General features: G+C 40.3%; 1 long non-coding RNA gene across 1 annotated transcript; it reads left to right on the top strand.

Annotated features, from left to right (window-relative positions):
* Positions 1-3,530: 3,530 nt before the first annotated feature.
* Positions 3,531-18,748, top strand: LOC140230276 (uncharacterized). The gene is made up of 4 exons (XR_011901378.1): positions 3,531-3,712; positions 11,921-11,973; positions 12,977-13,084; positions 18,667-18,748. It is a non-coding gene; the product is annotated as an uncharacterized lncRNA (long non-coding RNA).
* The last annotated feature ends 1,042 nt before the right edge of the window (positions 18,749-19,790 follow it).

Below are 19,790 nucleotides of genomic sequence, written 5' to 3' on the forward strand. Positions count from 1 at the left end.
TATATTAAGATATTTGAGAGAATCTGGTAAGATTTGATAAGTGTATGATTTGTAGGTTAACTGTTGGATAGGGAAATAATTCTTCAGGTTAAGTTGAAGAATTAGATAAATAGAGAGAGTATATATTTTAATTGAGTAGGGTTGAGAAGTATAAAGTTAGAATTAAAAGGAGATATTTTGGGATTTAGTGAGTGGAATTTACTAAAGTAAGGTGAATTGTTTTGAGGGTATAGAATTTATTGTAAGATTATAAGTTGTGAAAGGCTGTGATAAAGTATTTTGGTATATAACTACTATTTTTGGTAGGTTTGGGATGTTAGTACAGCCAGTAAAGGTGAATTATATAGATTTGGGATGTATACTCCTAGTGCAAGACCAGGTTCGGGGTTGGCCAGCCATGTCGCCACCCCAAGTTATCAGGTCTGGGAGACAGGCCCGTCCTGTTCTCCAGGAGGGCATCCATCAACAGAAAGGGAAGTAGGACATCTACACTCCTACGACAGCTATCCACCCTCTTGGCGTGGAACCCAGGTAGGCGGATGTGCAGGTAGCACTCCGTTAGGACGTCCACGGGTATCAACCCCATCACAGTCCCTTCCCACTCGGTGCTACCCACAGGGTCAAGATGGTATTATCAATAATGACATGTTGGAGGAGCAGTGGTATAGTTACTCTGCACCTCAGTCCACAGGGGACAGCTCAATCCCAAAACCTTATGTGGAGGGATCAACCCGCTGTGGGGTGCTGCATTCTAGCTGGCAAGATTTAGCAAACATGAGTGTGAGTGGGTGGAATACCTCTCAGGAAGTGGGGAAGCTCCCATCCTTGCCCAGGTCAATCTCATTTGACGGGAAGGGAAATTAGGGAGCCTTCTATGCTAAATTCACTACTTTCGCGGACGAGGGTGGTTGGTCTCCCATGCAGCGACGCGACCAAATGTGGTGGTGTCTAAAGGGGCAAGGGAGCGATCACTACCGGATGCTCCTTGAGAGAAACCCTCTTGCTAGTTACCAGGAATTGGTGCTGTGCATGGAGAAGCAGTTTGGTGCTACCGATCCACCTGAAGTGGTCCAGATGGAATTCTCCCGTTCCAAACAGTCTGAGGATGAAACCACCTTAGAATGGTCAAGGATAGTGGTTTCTCTTGCTTAATAAAGCATTTCCAGGAGTACCAGAGCCCCTCGTCCAGCGCCAAGCTGTTGTCCGTTTTTGTCAGGGTTGTCGCAAACAGGAGGTAGGCTTGTCTGCTCTTAGTTCGAAACCCAAGACAGTGGAAGCTGCATTGGAGTTAGTCACCTGGTTGGTATACTCCCGACAAGCGGTATTGGGACAGGGTTCTCAAGGAATTCGCAGTCATAGGGAAGTGTGCAGTGCTTCTGTACATTGGGATACTTCCCAGCTTGCAGAGGCCGGTGTCCGCCAGGTAGATGTTTGTCCAAGGTCTCCTTGTCAATGTTCTGGTGAGCTTGATAAGGTGGAGATCGAGCAGCATGCCACACCTGAGGGACCGACGCCAAGTGTGGGGCAGCGAATACAGAGCCTAGAGCAGAAGTTTGTTTCTCTCCAGGACACTGTAAATCAGCTGTCAGCAAAGGTAGCCAAAGCGCTCTTGCGCAGTCCATCTACCCCCACATATACAGCTGACCCATACTGCAATCCGTGCTACCTTTGCGGGAAATTTGGTCACTTCAAACGAGACTGTCTGGAGATTGACAAGCAAGTGGTTCCCCACGAGGAGGAGCTGTCAAACGACAGCGGGCCAGAGGAGGAGGCCACTCCCTGGCCCGAGCAGGAGTTGGCCAGTCCCAAGAAGGATTAGAGAGGCTAGGGGATATGGCACCTAAAGAGAACAAGGTTGCTTTCCCCCAAGCTCAGGAGTCGAGGGTTGTGAATCAATCTCGCTCCTCGAAGGATAGGTCTACAAAGGACTCAGAGCTGTTGGATTATTTTCGCGAGTTCACGGAATTCATAGAAAAGTTAAACAATACAGCTCTTGCTAAAAATAAGGAAGAAGATGCCAGCTCAAGTTATTTGACTGGCAATTTCATTTCACTCGCAATGGAGGAGAAGCAGGAGTGTCTTAACCCTGATGGATCCACCGAGGAGGAACCGCGTGATGAAGACTGTGGAAACCCCGATCAGAACTCTGAGCCTGATAAGTTGGGAACCACTCCTGCTTACCCGAGTGAAGTTCTTCTGTCGGTTCCAGACGACCCTCCCAATACCATTCAATTGCCATGGGAGAGGTGGAAGGACACGCAGAAGGGAGATGCAAACCTTGCAACTCCTCAAGAATGGATATCCACTGGCATAGAGCCGAGGGATAAAACAAGAATGGTGTGGGACCCAGGTGGGAGGTGACGGGGATTATGCGACAAGTCCTGCATGTCACAGCACTGACGTTGGATCGCATCCAAGTACCAGTGTGCGACTCCAGAACCAATGCAATCTTGGGAGGCGGGGATGGATCATCATGTCCGCCCAAGACCTTCATAGCCCAAGAAGGACTCCAGAATTGGATCCTTCTACTGGGTGTGTGGATCCCACAGTCACCAATTCCACTGAATTGGTATGGGCAGCTAGAGCATTGCTCCCATCACCAGTGTGTCCACATCCATTGCTGCCAGCGGGCTGCAACTGAAGCAGTGGCGTGGAGGAAGGCGTTTCCACATGCCTACTTCAATTTAAACACAACGGTTTCCCGTATGGGAGCTGAATAGTGAAATTCCTCGGCGGGTGTCCCACTAAGTCAGCTTTTGCTAGAGTTGTGTTGGTGGCAGGGGTAAGCAGGAGCAGGTGGCACAGGGCATTGATGCCACCAGCTAGGACAATGCCCTCCCATTGTCTGGACCCCGCTAACCTGGCGGCAGATACCAGAGGTGCTATGCATATAGGCCTCCAATTAAGTGGAAGTCGGTTCCAGAGGTATTTATTGTGTTATTGTTTGTATTCCATTTCCTATGGGGGACAATTTTGCACATGCTTAATTGCATTTGTGGCAGAAATAATCAGGTAATCCCCGTTATATTTTGGATAATATTTTTAGAGCAAATTTGGTTTTTATAGTGTAGGGAAAACCTCTGGATGCCTAGGGGACCTTGGTCTCCAATTATTGTTAGAGTTTGCAAGCAAAGAAAAAAAAAACCAGGGGACTGAATCATATTCCGGGATGACAATTAAAAATCAATAGGTGTGATTAAAATGTTTCATTATTGTTGAACATTTGGGTCATTGTTGTTGCCTAAGCCAGTGTTCTTTTAACGTTGAATAGGGACATTTTGTTCCCAGTGTTTACAAATTCTTAACTGTTTTTACAGTTGTCCACGGTTGGACGTGATTTCTCCCTGTTTTTTGGGATGTTTTACGTAGGCATAGTGAAAGGTGATTTTTATGGGATTTAATTTGGGTTTGTTAATCACAGTACGGGGGCTCCTCCTATTTAATAAAACGGGGGAGACGGTAGTGGGATTTGGTTAGGGGGGGGGGGTGGTTGGTTTTAACTTCCCCTCCTATCTACTGTACCTCACGACCTTAACCAGACCCGGACTGTGACTTTAACCTGACTAGGGGGTCACCTGACTGACACATCAAACTCTATATCAGGTGACAATTGACCCCCACGACCTTGACTCGACGCTGATGGAAACAACTACAAGGCATACACCTGTATAAATCTACCTGAATCCAGTCCATCGTCAGCCTGGCGTAGTCAGTAAGTATTTTACGCTGTGAAGTGGACACTACTCCCACTTTAACTTTTACAAGTTTACTTTTTGATACCGGTGCCGTACCGGTACTCCCAGTAGAGTTGTGCAGTAGGGGTCTACCTCTAGACTAATGGGGCCTACCGTTACTTGGCTGAATCGCCGGTTATTCTGTCTTTACTCAGTTTTCTATTTTTCTAGATTTGATTAGGCATAGACATTCTTTAAGTCTGTAATATGAAGAATCTAGAATCTACAGGTTAAACGCTAAATTATATCCATTTTATCCCTAGAAATAGATCTGAAACTTAGATTTAGATCTGTGGTCTATACATTCGTCATTACTAGGCCCAACTATTATTAGACATTAGAATTCTACAGCCTATAGACTTTATATAGACTTACCGTTAGTCATTAGATAGGCAGGTTATGCTTTACATTGTTCTTAGATCTACTATAACATTAGTACTAGGCGTAGATCCCCAGTAGACAGTCTAGCTGTAGATTTAGCCCCTACCTGGATATAGAGTCTAGATCTAGAGTTTAGACTATAAAATCTAGAAACTAATTTTCATTGATATTACTAGTCTGTTATAATGACGCCCGAAAATAGACGTCTGGATGTTACATAGACATAGACAACCGAGTAGAAAGAGTTCGAGAGTTCTCGTACGTTTTAGGCCTGCGTAGATAGTAACCGTTAGAACACTACTACCCTAACGTTAGTACTGTAGTAGTAGGCCTACAGTAGGAGTCGACACAAACGAGACCTAACGTTAGGGACTATTCTTTTTTTCTAATAAAGCTGTAAATAATCTTTTAGTCAGGCCTAGCTCCTAGTTTTCTTTAATTTAAAAGAGTTTAGGCCTTCAGCCAAAAGGGTCTAGGAATACTCTTACTTTGGGCATAGAGTAGGATAATGATGAGATCAGTAGGCCTATCGTATGCAGATTCCTACGTACCGCTCTACTAGTCTCTAGATGTCAAGTGTATCGTTAGGCCTGAATAGACTACGGTCTAGACGGTCTACAATGTAGTACCTGTAGTCTTGATGAACAATATAGCTTAACATCTAGAACCTAGTCTAATATTATTCTTAATCCAAATGCAATGCTTTATGAGATCGACAATAACCCAAGCAGCAGCCAGGTTTTTGATGTAGCAGTACTTCTTGTGCCGCTGGATAATACTGAAACATGAACACAGACTGACAAATTTCGGGAAAGCAAGTTATTTTCCACATACAAAGTATTACAAATGAATGGATAAAATGAAATTAAATGTGAATCAATAATGATGAGTTTATACAACACAAATATTTCAAAAAAATTGTACTCGATCTAAAATATTCATTGTTTTGACATTGCATCCGCTGAATAGTAAGGGGGTGGATGGTAAAAGCCGAATAGACAACCCGCAGAAAATAGACCGAGATACGTAGTTCTGGCTGATAAGCACGTGGTTGACGACGAAAAGAGATACGTAGTTCTGCCTGATGAAACACGTGCTTATCAGGCAGAACTGCGTATCTCCTAGAGATACGCAGTTCTGCCTGAAAAACCCCCCGCATGGCCAAAGACTTACGCAGTTCTGGCTGATCAACCCTGGCACGTGACCAGAAATACGCAGTTCTGCCAGATTACGATCGCAAAAATTTGGCGACGATTAATCTGGCAGAACTGCGTAAGTTTTTTAAATTGGTAATTTTTACTACTTAAAAAGGTCAAATTGTATTTATTTTTATTATTTTTTTTTTTTTGCTGGAAATAAATTCTTTAGACCAATTATCTCCAAGAAAAGAGGAAAAATGCAACTCATCGTATCTCAGTTTAGAAAGGTGTAACATTGAATCTTTAAACCCGATTTCTGGCGTAATGTGTTAAAGGAGATACGCAGTTCTGCCAGATTACGGCCATCCTCTGGATATTTTGCCCCTGACGAAACTCATTTATTCTGCAGTATTAGCACGGATAATGAGACACATCATTATCCTTTCACTATTGTACTTTTGTAATAATGAACATCGTTGAACTCAAAACTGCCAAGGTATATTGCGAGACATTTTATGTTTCTCGTTGGTAAACCAAAGTTCTTAAAGCCCAAACAAAGTTCTGGTATGCCTGCAAAAGTTGTCAAATTTTGCTCCAAAATGTGAACGTATGCCTAGGAAATGTGCGGAATAACGCTGTAATAACAAGATATTCGATGGGTAAGGACGAAAATGGGAAATATTAACCAAAAACATTCAGTCTCGGAACTTACCCGAACGGGGTCAGGCTAGACTCGGACTCGGGGATAACTCGGCCTCGCTTTACTTGACGGCGGGATGAGTTGTACTGGTTTTCCCTCTGGATTGTACAGTACTATGCATACGGGAGCGGCCTGTATAAACTACATTGTAGCGTTCTGGCTACTCGCAGTAATGGTCCGAGTTAGTTGTTACAACACGCGCATCAAAAACCTCTTTGGCGCGCATGCAAAATTAGTGTGCGCCTCTCAAGCACCTCTAAAAACAATCAAAGACAATTGATAAACAACAACAAAAACTTCAAAGACCGCGCGTCTCAGCAACTGAGGTGATGTGCGTATACTAGTAGGCTTGAGGACCGCGCGCTGTCCATTTGTTTTGTACAGGATTAGCACGCACTCTCCTGTCTGCTCAGTAAGGCCTCGTTTGGTACCCGTAGTATTATAGAGTACTGATGAACATGGCGATCATGGCGAGCCAGTTTAACCTAGGCAACAAGGGGGGGGGGGGTGTTAAACAATGGGTATTTTTTTGTTCGGTATTAGCGTATCTCAGTGGGTTTATAATTATAGTGAGTTTTTAGAATGAAGAATTGAGTTATATCATTGGATTGGAGCTATAACCACCCTAAAAACAGTCTGCAAAACACTGCAACATAAATGTGCAATTGGAAGTAGTCGTTTCCACTTCTCTTACTTCCGTTATGCCCCATTATAATCCAACAGAAATGTATCTCAATATTAAAACCTTGGTATTTCACCCTATTCCCCGACATCTCCCTAACTGCTCTCATCAGCTGTTTGGTTGATTTTTACAACAGCACCTAAGTATGCTACACTCCCCTCACAGTTGCAGCTGACAAACTTCAGAAGTCCGGTGTGATGGGGTCTGTTGAAGGGACCGGTGCATAACCTTGGTCACCGAGCTTCCATCCCTACTCCAAGACATCCAATGATGGAGTTTGCAACATTATTCAATCTCTGACTAAGCTAAGCTCTTAGAGAATGCTGCGCTGCAGCTTCTGTTGTCGGGGGCAATTTCTCAGGTTTGATGCTCCCAGCAGCAGCCCGCTTGCTGAAGATGTCAAATGTCAAGTCTCCCAAGTCTTTGGGTGGTTTTCCATGGAACGTGAGCTTGAATAATTCTCAGCCGGCTTTAATGATATCATCTTTATTGGCTTGGATGTCCAGAAACACATCCATGACCCTTTCCGCCTTGCCAGTCTCGCAGAGCTTGTGTATCAAAGTTGATTTGCTGAACCCAGAAATCGCTGAATCTGTATCGCAGCCGGAGAAGCTGTGCAAGAAGATCAAATACTTCCGGTATCGATCACTCTAGGAGGGCCTCCCTGATCTTTGCAATAGCATAAGATGTTTATTTGGCTGTTGTGAGGAAGATGGGGTGGTCTGCAGCATGATGAATCAGCAAAACCAGGTGATCATGATCCTTAGTGGAGCTGCCGTATCCATTAAAGACCACAATGATTTGGAGAAAATGGCTTCCCATGGACTTCACAAACTGGAGGTAGTTCTCGACAAGATGCCCTTCCAGGTGAGGTTAGCCTCCGACTTGACGTTGTGAGGGAGCCATCCGCCATCAATCACCAGACTCGTGCAGGGGGGTTGTTCAACGGGTTCCACAAATGCCTTAAGAAACCTTGCTGGGGCAGCCTTGTCTGGCTCTCGCCAATTCTGGTCTTTGTGAAATAGAGACATTAGTGTTGGCGTCAACTCTAATCGCAGAGCTTCTTTGATCTTGCCTTCACGCTCACTGATGATTAGACGGTTGAAGAACTTCAGTGAGTCAATAACCAGCTTCTTTCCATTGACTTTGGGTCCACTTCTGAGGCTCTCTAATGACTTCACCTTGTGCTTAGTTTCCACTGAATCCAGAACCGTTCGTCCATTCATCTTGGCCTGCATGGCTCTGCCAACCTCCTCTGCCCGATTCCTGGTCAGCGTTTACTGGGTCCACTGGACTGCTGCTGAATCCTGTTGAAAAGGATACTAGCGTCTTCTTGTCCCGTGTTGCATCGAAGGGGTTGACCTCCTCCAACCATCCGACTAACAGCATCTTCGTCATTCTTCATCTGGGCTCTTGTGACGTCTATGTGGTCAGGTACCCCACGCTTTTTCATACCTTGTTCAAGTTCCTGGTGAATGCATGATAAGACTCCGGGGCAGAAGTGGTTTAGCGTCTGAACCAAACACTTGTGAGCAGATTCATTCCAGAAGTGTCCTCTGTTTAGACTGCCTGAAGACTTGGCCTCACGCATGAGTGTAGTTTATATCGTGATGTCAGTCCATGTACCTGACAACTCGTGGTCTGAGAATCTGACTCCATGGTTTCTATACACAGTGTATTTGGTAAGATCTCACCAAATTCACTGTATCTTTTTCAAAAGTATCCTTTTCAACAGTATTCAGCAGCACTCCAGTGGATTCAGTCAACGCTGATCAGGCAGAGGAGGTTGGCAGAGCCATGCAGGCCAAGATGAATGGACGAACGGTTCTGGATTCAATGGAAACTAAGCACAAGGTGAAGTCATTAGAGAGCCTCAGAAGTGGACCCAAAGTCAATGGAAAGAAGCTGGTTATTGATTCGCTCAAGCTCTTCAACCGTCTAATTATCATCAGTAAGCGTGAAGTCAAGACCAAAGAAGCTCTGCGATTTGAGTTGACGCCAACACCAATGTCTCTATTTGACAAAGACCAGAAGTTGCAAAAGTCAGACAAGGCTGTCCTTGCAAGATTTCAGAAGGTATTTTTGTAACCCGTTGAATATACCCCTGAACGATTCTGGTGATTGATGGCGGGTAGCTCCTGCACAACGTCAAGTGGGAGGCTAACCTCACCTGGAAGGGAATTGCCTAGAGCTACCTCCAGTTTGTGAAGTTCATGTGGAGCCAGTTTCTCCAAATCACTGTGGTATTTGATGGACACGGCAGCTCCGCTAAGGACCATGATCACCTGAGACGAACAAGGAATGCATGCTGCGCAAATGCACAACATTTTGATTCGCCCAGACACCAAAAGCCTCGTTCCAAGAGAAAAGTTCCCCGACAACAAGAGCAACAAGGCCCAGCTTATTCTGTTGCTTGCTGAGACATTCAGTAGAAATAAGATCAGTGTACAGCAATGCCACGATGATGCAGACATTGCTATAGTCCGGGCAGCTATAGATGAGGCAAAAGATTCTCCTGTTGAGGCGAGGGCTGAGGACACCGACATCATGGTTTTGCTGATTCATTATGCTGCAGACAACCCCATCTTCCTCACAACAGCCAAAGAAACATCTTATGATATCGCAAAGATCAGGGAGGCCCTCCCAGAGAGATACCGAAGCATTTGATCTTCTTGCACAGCTTCTCCGGCAGCAATACAGTGTCAGCGATTTCTGGGTGCAGCAAATCAACTATGATCAACAAGGTCTGCGAGACTAACAAGGCGGAAAGGGCCATGGATGTGTTTCTGGACATCCGATCCAAGAAGGATTATATCATTAAAGCCGGCTGTGAATTATTCAAGCTCATGTTCCATGGAAAACCACCCAAAGACTTGGGAGACTTGACATTTGACATCTTCAGCAAGCGGGCAGCTGCTGGGAGCATCAAACCTGAGAAACTGCCCCCGGCAACAGAAGCTGCAACGAAGCATTCTCTACGAGCTTATCTCCAAACCAGAGATTGGCAATGTTACGAACTCCATCATTGGATGTTTTGGAGTACGGATGGAAGCTCGGTGACCAAGGTTACGCACCGGTCCCTTAAAGGGAACATAAACACTAGAGCAAGGTGGATTGAGTGAAAGCAGCAACATTAGTAGAACACATCAGTGAAAGTTTGAGGAAAATCGGACAATCCATGCAAAAGTTATGAATTTTTAAAATGTTGGTGTTGGAACCGCTGGATGAGGAGACTACTAGAGGTTATGATGTATGAGTAGACAATAATATAAAGAAAATATAAAGAGAAGTACACAAAAATTCACTTTTCTAGCAAAATGAAAGAGTACTTGACTAACCGCCTTCAGAAAGCAGGGGGAATAATTGCTACCCCTGACATAATGTCAGTATCAAGTTGATGGAATGTGTAATTTTCATGAAAAATGAACTTTTATTGAGTTCCCTTTATATATTTTTTTTTATTTTTGTCCAATCATACGTCATAAGCTCTAGTAGTCTCCTTACCCAGCAGTTCCAACACCAAAATTTAAAAAAAAATCATAACTTTTGCATCGATTGCCCGATTTTCTTCAAACTGTCACTGATGTGTTCTACTGATGTTACTGCTTTCACTCGATCCACATTGCTCTTTAGGTTTGTGTTTCCTTTAAACAGACCCCATCGCACCGGACTATCTTCTGAAGTTTGTCAGCTGCAACTTTGAGGGGACTGTAGCACACGTAGGGGCTGTAGTAAAAAGCTATGAGTCAAGCGTATTTCTGTTTGCGGCAAATGTCATGGTAACTCTTGCCAGAACATCAACCAAACAGCTGATGAGAGCAGTGAGGGAGATGTCGGGGAGTAGGGTAAAGTACCAAGGTTTTAATACTGAGATACATTTCTGTTGGACTATAATAGGGCAGTAAGAGAAGTGGGAACGACTACTTCCAATTGCACATTTGTGTTGCAGTGTTTTGCACACTGTTCTTAGAGTGGGTATAGCTCAAATTCAATGATAGAACTCAATTCAGCATTCTAAACAACTCACTATATAAACCCAATGAGATACGTATAAAATACCAATAATACATGATTCGGCGGGTGCAAAAAGTAGGCGTGGCCTATTTCAATGGTCAGGTAGTAGTTTTTACTCAAGACTAATGTTTCGAATCCATTCAGCACCCCAGAAACCCCTAATTAGACATCCCACACGCTAATACTGGAAAAAAATCCCATTGTTTGACCCCCTCCCCCCCCCCCCCTTTGTTGCCTGTATAGGTTCAACTGGCTCCCCAGATTTTTTTTTCCACAAGGATGTTGGTTCAAAATTATTGAGAATCAAACATTTAATAAGTATGTACAGCAGAAAAGGATTAAATGGGATCCACTACTTCCCATCGCACACAAATATTTTCAGTGCACCCTAAAAACCCACTATATAAACCTAATGAGATACGTAAAAAATACCAATATGTACGTATTTCGGCGGAGGCAAAAAGGAGGCGTGGCCTATTTTACGGTCAAATATATAGTAGTTTTTACTCAAAACCAATGGTTGGAATCGATTCAGGACCCCCAGAAATCCCTAGTTAGACATCTCACACACTTTTTCCAATTTTGCCCCCCCCCCCCGGTGCTCAACTTTGATTGGCTCCCCAGAATTTTCCACAAGGATTCGATTGGAACTAATTGAGAGGTGTTAGTAGACACCTTAATGAACACACTGGTGAAGAAAGCTATTGGTAAGCATTGTTTTTTTTTTTCCACAGATGGTCCAGAGATTTTCTAAAATGCCCTAACTACATAGAGATCAATGATTTTCACGCACTGAAAAAATCGCCCGATTTCCCAATATAGAAGTCTTTGGTACGTCATAAACCCTCAGATGCGCGGTGCGCCTCTCCCCAGCAGAAACTAGAGCACGCACTTTAGTGCGCGCATGCAAACCTCAATACGCGCAGCCTGAACTCCCAAGTTCATTGATTATTACAGGAAAAGACATAAAATATTCATCTATTGTATGTAATATCATATCACTTTTGCATAATTATAAGATATATTCATCACCATGGTTGTTGAAAGTTTATGATACACTAGACGAGTTAGGAATGTCTTTTGTTAGGAATAACTTTGAAAACGTAAATTCTTCGTGGTTTAGGTGTTCGATAAAACTTAGATTAAGAGACGAATTTGTACAGAATTGGCAGTCTAAAATAAGTAACAGTTCATGTTGTTCGAATTACAGAATCTATAAAACGAATTTATGTTTAGATCCATATTTGTTAAAAATCCCTTGCATTTTCAGACAACTTCTTTCCAAATTTCGCTGCGCCAACCACAGATTGCCAATTGTAACGGGTAGGTATGCTGGTATTGAACATTGTGATCGATTGTGTAATTTATGTAATTCTAATAGACTAGGGGATGAATTTCACTATTTATTTGAGTGTCATACATTGAATAATGCCAGACATAAATTCATTAAATCCTATTATAGAATAAGACCAAACACTTTAAAGATGTCTCAGTTATTTAATTCCCAAAATCGTAGTGAGTTGATAAATTTAGCTAAATTTTGTAAGGAAATAATGAAGCTCCATAAGAAATAATAATTATTAATATCATTATTTGTATTTTGTTCATGTAAATATAGCTTTTTACAATGTTTTGTTTTATATTATTGAAATTGCTTTTATCTGCGTATTGTTGCCCTGCTTTTTTTTAACTGTTTTGTTTGTCTTCCTTCTCTTTTTCCTTCTCTCTCTCTCTCTCTCTCACTCTCTTTCTCTCTTCTGGGTCCTGCACCATTCTGTATATTTTGTATATTTTGTAAATATCATGCAATTTTCTGTATATATATATGTAATTTACAATGTATTAATGTATCAATTAACTGATTTTATCTGTTACGATGTTTGTTTCAATTTTCTTCAATACCCTGACGTTGGGTGACATAAGAAAATAAAAAAACCATTGTCATTGTCATTGTCATTGTCATTGTCACTGTCATTGACCCTACCTGCCAAAATAACAACAATCCTTCATAAATTCCCCCAAATTCTCGGATCGCTACTAAAAGTGAATCGATTGTTACTTGTGTCATTCTCAATCTTTCCTGCAAGTTTCATCCCAATCCGTTATGTACTTTTTGAGATATTTTGCACACGGAAAAACAAACTACCGAACGAACGAACAAATAAACCAACGGTAACGAAAATATAACCTCCTCCCTTGGCCGAGGTAAACATATAAAAACAATGTTTCATACCTTTGTTGAAAACGTGCAGGAATGTTGAATTTTGAAACATAAGGTTCTCTGAAAAGACGTGCATACTACAGTAGTACAAATTTTCATCTTCAGGTTTGATGTCATTGATGACCAAGGAAAAGTCGTCTGTGATGTTGAACGAGCCGTCATCAAATCCTGGACCATACCTCTCGGGTGGAGTTACGGTCAGATCGAGTACTAGTAAGTAACCTTGAGGATAACGACCCTCCCAAGGAGTCGCCCAAATGACATTATCTATACTTGCGTCAATCTTGCACGGAATCAATACTTTTTCTCCTTCTTCCACTTCCATGGACACGGTGATGTCGGATTTACGGACCCCATAGGCACTCGATCCTTCCACGAGAGAGTCTGCAATGTGAAAATGATTGTGAAGGTCTAAGTTTCTCTTATATTTGGGAGACATTCATAAGACATAGACAAATTTACAATGTTTTAAGTATTTTTTTTTTTCAGTGGCAATAGCTGATTTCATCATCAAATGTGATTAAAGACATACATTTCAGTGGCATGGTCCAAGTATTATCTGTGCCTTGGACGCTATGCAACAACGTGTGTTGTATACTGTCCACATTAAAATTTATAGACGATGGGGACAGGGACAAGATAAAGGCACTATGAAATATGAGGGGGAAAAAGGCATTATGAAATATGTCGCATTGTGGCGACGGGCATGCTGAAGCAAATCAATGTATGTTCTTATTATTATTTTTACTAGTAAAAGGATACGCAACTAAGATTGGCGATTCTCATTTTTCTAACCAGCAATCTCTTAATTGTCACATTCTGTTGATTGTTTGCGCTGTCTCAAACTGCATTACTTTGCTGTGGGTATCTCTCTCTCTTTCTCTATCTCTCTGACCATTTGTCTCTGTACGAGCGTATATACATGAAAAGTTCTATTGCAAAATGGTCTAAGCGCCATTCTTAAACATTTCAAAGTAAGTCCATCATCAGATAGAGCAAAATTAAACCTTTCAGGTAATAGGCCTACTTTAATTGTAACATAAGGAATATTCGAGAAGTTATCATTTAGAATATCCTGTATTTTCTTATTATCTTACTTTGTTTCTAGCTTTTTCTTTTTTTGTTTGTAATCACACATAACTCAAATTAACAAGAAGGATTTAGTTTGTTTTGCGATAAAACTCTTCAATTCACCTAAAATCAGGTTTCTAACTTTTTTGTGAGATAATGAGAAACCTCTTATGAAATATGAAAGAGCATGCAATTCTATAAGGAATTCAACGTTTATTTGATGAAAATTGGTTCTGAAAAAAAAAAAGCGATTCTAATAAAGTGTGGGACCCACACTTAATTACGATCGATTTGTTTTACTTTGTTTTTGGATGTTTCAAATATTCCGAACCCGATTTTGATTAGATAAACTTTGAATTCCTCTTAAAATGGTATGTTCTGCACTAAACCCCCCCCCAAAAAAAAACCAAACAATAAAATGTTTTCTTGGTATCACGCAAAACGTTAAAAGGCAAATTCTCTTTGCTACCAAACTTATACTGCACCTTCCCTTTGATATATTTTGTTCATGATTAATGCCAACTTTCAAAGCAGTAGCATTATCCTTTTAATAGTTATTAGACTTAAAAGAGAAGAGTATGCAAAGGATTTCAAGCAATTGAAGGGGGTCTCTAAGTCATAGCTGATCATTCTACTCCCCCCACCCCACCCCCCCCCCCCAAAAAAAGGGGGGGGGGGTGTAGAAAACTGCTCAAAACACACTTTTCTATTCAAGTTCAAGTTCAAGTTCGAATGTATAAAGTATAATGTATAATGAATAAAGTAATATAAACATAAGTCTCACTTTCTTGAGTGACAGAAACAATGCATGTAAATGTGTACAAAGAAAACAACAATAATGGGAAAAACTAACAGTATCAATACATTGCAGTTGTTGCAGAGGTAACGAAAATGAAAGAATTGTCAATATGCACTGTGTGAAAAAGCGGAGGGACCCACTAAAAAGGCAATGCTTGTAGAGTGTGGGCCCCTCTTGTATTAAAAACTCGATGCAAAATTTGACTGAATATAGCAACAAAGCAGCACGAAAACTTTGGCATAAAAAGTTTAGCAGCCCACTAAAAGACAGACGGACAAACAGTTACACACAAAACAATAACAAACAAAATAATGAGAATGATAAAAGACTGGGACAGCAACAAGAATACTTATAGGAAAGAGAACTGACTTGACGACACGACAGGAAACAAGACTATAGCGCGACGAAGAGGTAACAAAACAGACAGGAATATGCAATAGACACAACGATCCTCGGAGGTTTGAGGAAGAAAGAGAAGAAGAAAAAAAGAAGAAGAATATACAACAAACCCTTCAACTGCGAGGTATAAGTTAAAGAAGATCTTATCATAATCAAAGCTTAGGCAAAAGTAACAATAATAAAAAGAACGGCAGTAACAATTTTGCGGACGGGTAACAAAATAATTGAGCCTATGAACTAATCTGATTCTGGGGGTCGTCATTACAGGATTGCAAAAGAAAAAAAAAAACTTCAATCTCCTTTTAAAGGAGTATATAGAAGGAGCAGATCTTGTATCGTGGTTCAGGGAATTCCAATAATTAGGTCCAGTGTAAATAAGTGTATTCTTTGCTAGAATCGTTCGAAGAAGTGGTAACTGAAACTCGTTAGAGCGTCGGGTGGGGTAATTATGGAATGATTGATTTTGTTTGGAACATAGAACCAAAGATAGGTGGCTGTAAACTGTTATCATACATATACATAAATTGGCCTAAGTTGTATAAAAATAATTCGTTGATTTTAGTACCTATTACAGTTAAACAATACATTTGTATGTAAACTAGTGGGAGAATTGGAAATGATACGGAGGGCTTTCTCTGGCAATAATAGCACTCTATTCAGCGTGTCATGTCATGTCATGATCCCAAAATTATGCATGAAGAGGAGAAGGATAGCTCTTTCAGAAAACATGAAAAAAAAAAAACAAGATTGACTCGGTTGACCCATTTCACCCTTTTTGAGTCCCCATGTAAATTCAAGGGGTGCGACTTTTTTTTTTTTTCGTTTTGGGATGCACGGTCACAAATGGGGAAAAGATCAAGAAACACTGAGAAACATTGAGAAATAAACGTTTTTAGATGGAATAAAATAAAGATGGAAGAGGGGAGAGTGAGAGACACGGAAAAGGGATGAAGAGAGAGAAGGTAGGGAATATTGGGGAAAGAAAAGGAGTGGGGAGAAGGAAAGAAACACACAAAAGGAGAGCAGAAGGAATAAGAAGATAAAAGGGATCAACTAGGACACTGCACAAAAGGAAGTAAAGAAAAGAAGAACAAGGCATGCCATTCGAGCATGATATGAATTCTGAGTTATGACACATAAATATTGTTTATCACATAATAAAGAAATAACAAATATGAATAATGTCATTTGGACATTATTAAAACCATAAACTATATTACTGTTACATTGCCTTTCATGGATAAACCAAGACATACTTTCAATTCATACTGATAATAGAGTATATGAATATAAGAAGTCCATGGAAGACCATTTCGAGTAAACTAAAAAATCTTCATATCTTTTTTTATTTGTCCAATAATATTCTATTTAACTGTGATGGGAAGGCAACATTGTATAAACAAATTAGAACATATATTATTATGACAATTAACATTTACATTAATTGTGAAAAGGCCATTTTGTGTGGTGGACTTGGGCCGTTCTTTGATTCATATGGACTTGGGTCGTTCTTTGATTCATATACATGCTATTCTGCTATAGAGATGAGAGAAGGATGAGAGAGGGCGCTATTATATGAATGTAAGAATGACCCAAGTCCTTCATTCTTACATTGATATAACATTTAACTCATTCATTTCAGGCACTTCCGGGGGTAATTAGGATTTATCATTTATACACAAGATGAATCCATGCATGAAGCTACAATTTCCCATGTCAAACTGAATTTGGCCAAAAATTGGACTTGGGTCATTCTTATATTCAGGTCTTCAATAGATTCAAAATCGTTGCTCTTTACCATTCGATTGAATATACATCATATTAAACATTATAGAGACGTATTGATGAACAGGGCTGTACTTCATCCTGCTTTTTTTTTTTCTACAAAAGAAATCTGTACAAAGGTTTGGTCTTCTTTCTTGATGAACATCTTAGTATTCGTATCACCTCAAATTACCTTAAGCTATGACATCTTGCTCCTCCTAATATACTAGCACTCTAAGACACTTTCGCCATATCCCAACCAACGCTGCGGTTGCTGGATTACCCCAAGGTATTTTGTGCAGTGAATGTACCCCCCCCCCCTCAAAAAAAACTATAATAATAATAATGATAATAATAATGATAATAAAATAATGATAATAAATAAATTTATAAATAAATAAAATGATATAAAATAAATAAATAAATACATACATAGTAATAGAATAAAATAAAATAAATCACTCAATCAATCCATAAAAATCAAACCAAAAAAAAAAAAAGAGAGAAAAAACAACGATCAGTATGACGGGAGTATGAAATTCTGTCCATACAGTATGTACATTACATTCATGAGCTATACTGACATAAATTGCTATAGGATTATCTTTTCTAGAGTTTTTAACGTTTCAACGGAAGAGGGTATAAAGGGTTGTAAGAAATGCGCCGAATCCAAAACCGAGAGGGTCTACGTCAGTCCCCCCCCCAAAAAAAAAAGAAAGAAAGAAAGAAAGTGATAAAAAGATAGAAAGTGAGGGGGGAAAGAAAACACTGCAGAAATATTTATTTTTTTTTTAAATCCGTTTTATGATTCCAAAGGAGAAGCATTGCATTTTTAGGAGAAAGAAAAAAAAAATCTAGGATGACACATTTTCCCTATTACTAGTCGTCTAGTAAATCTGATCATGTGAAGTTTTGTTGTTTTCGTGGTGAAATGTGATATTATTTCATATGGTACGTTGCAATATTAAGATCTAAAATTGTTGCCTTATATTTTTTATCACTGTCATTTTAAAAAAGAAGAAGAAGAAGAAGAAGAAATATAGCTTAACATTCATCAAAAAGCAAAACATACAAGTATTGAAATGAAAAAAAAATAACGTTAAAACAACACTAATTATTTCACCCCTTTCACAGCCACTGAATACGTATGAAATTCAACTACCCAATTCAAGATGTCATTAGATGGACATCAAATCATCACGCTGACGTAGTAGTTGCAAGAGTGTAAGGGGGAGTTAATTCACATATAAGGAAGTTTTTAAATTTGCTATTGCAATTGCTGCAAATGGCCAAAGATTATCTCGACCTCGGGTGTGACAAAGACAGAGTAGTGATCACAGCTACAACGATGACCGAGATTAAGGAATTAGGGAACAAAAAGAAAAAAAAAACGGCATTCAACTGCATGAATAGATTGTGTTGCCGAAGCCTTGCCCCGTATCAGCATGAGCCTGACCCCCTGGGAGGATGTGGGGCCGACGAATGTGGTTAACATGAGTGGCTCCACGGGAGAAACGTGGCTGCTGTGCGACTGGAAGCATGACAGTTGGCATGTAAAGTGTTTGCATCAATTGATATGGTTTCTTACTTTTTCATGATAATGGCAAGGATTTTTTTTTTCGAATAACCGTAACTGAAAACAGTGAATCCACGTAAGCGTCACTAGTCTGCAGAGTGCAGACTACGAGAAAAAAGATAAAAAAATAAACAATTACATTTCATTTTGTTTCTTCTAGCATACTTCATTTACATTGTTGTCTAGGCAGCTCTAACAAGAGATGAACAAGGAAGCCAAAGATCTAAGGACTGAATAGTTGCTCGGTGGGTTGACGTTTTGGGGCAAAGTGAGTATCCTTCGCTGGGATGAAAGGAAACAAAAATGTAAGTGTGGACGTGGATTAAGTGAAAGCAGCAACATCACTAGAACGCATCAGTGAAAGTTTGAGGAAAATCTATTTGTAGCATAATAAAAGAGCACTTGACATACCTCATTCACAAAACGGGGGGGGGGGGGTATCACGGCGTATACATTAACTATTAATACATGTCAGTGCCAAGTCGATGGAATGAACACTTTTCATTAAAAAAGATGCATTCTGTGGAATTTCTCCTAATGTTTTCTTTATATCGCTGTCCCTAATAACGTCATTAAGTGTATTAGTCTCCTTATCTCGATAACGGCACCACAACTAAAAAGCCTTATCTCTCAAAACAGCCTGTCTGGTTTTCTCAAGTCTTCACTGATGTGTTCTACTTATGTTAATACATTCACTCAATCTATATTTATATTTCGGCTTTAGTTTCCTTTAGAAGATTAAAAATGACGCAGGGATAAATCAGTATGTAATAAGTCCATGTGCACCTTTGTACAAATTAATGTCGGGTTTTTTTTTTCTCAGTTGGTTAGACACTTTACTCATTTCCAAGCGACATAGCGAATATTCAAAGCCTGCCCGAAGTAACATTTAATAGAATTCGTGTTAAAAGAAAAGAAAACATAAACTTACGTAGGGTTCCGTATCGATTACTGTTACATCTATCCTTCCACACTTACCGACGCAAACTCTTTACACATACACACCTCATAATGCAAACCCGCAGATTAAAACACGATTAGCAACCAATAAAAAGTAATTTGGAAAGACACTTCAAACATAAGCCCGTTCTCGTCGGCATGTTAATACTGCTTGTCATTTTCGACAAGATAATTTTAAAGATTCAAGTAAGATATTATATCAATGGAAAACGAAAACGAAAACGAAACACGCGATGGGATTTACAAACCTTAGATTTCACTTTCTTCCAATTAATCGGATGATGCCCCCTACATTCCTTTTTTGTTCATAATCGGGTAAAAACAAGGTATTACATCAGGTCATATTCCTT

This window comes from Diadema setosum, chromosome 6, assembly GCF_964275005.1.
Source record: "Diadema setosum chromosome 6, eeDiaSeto1, whole genome shotgun sequence".
In the NCBI taxonomy this organism is placed as follows: Eukaryota; Metazoa; Echinodermata; class Echinoidea; order Diadematoida; family Diadematidae; genus Diadema; species Diadema setosum.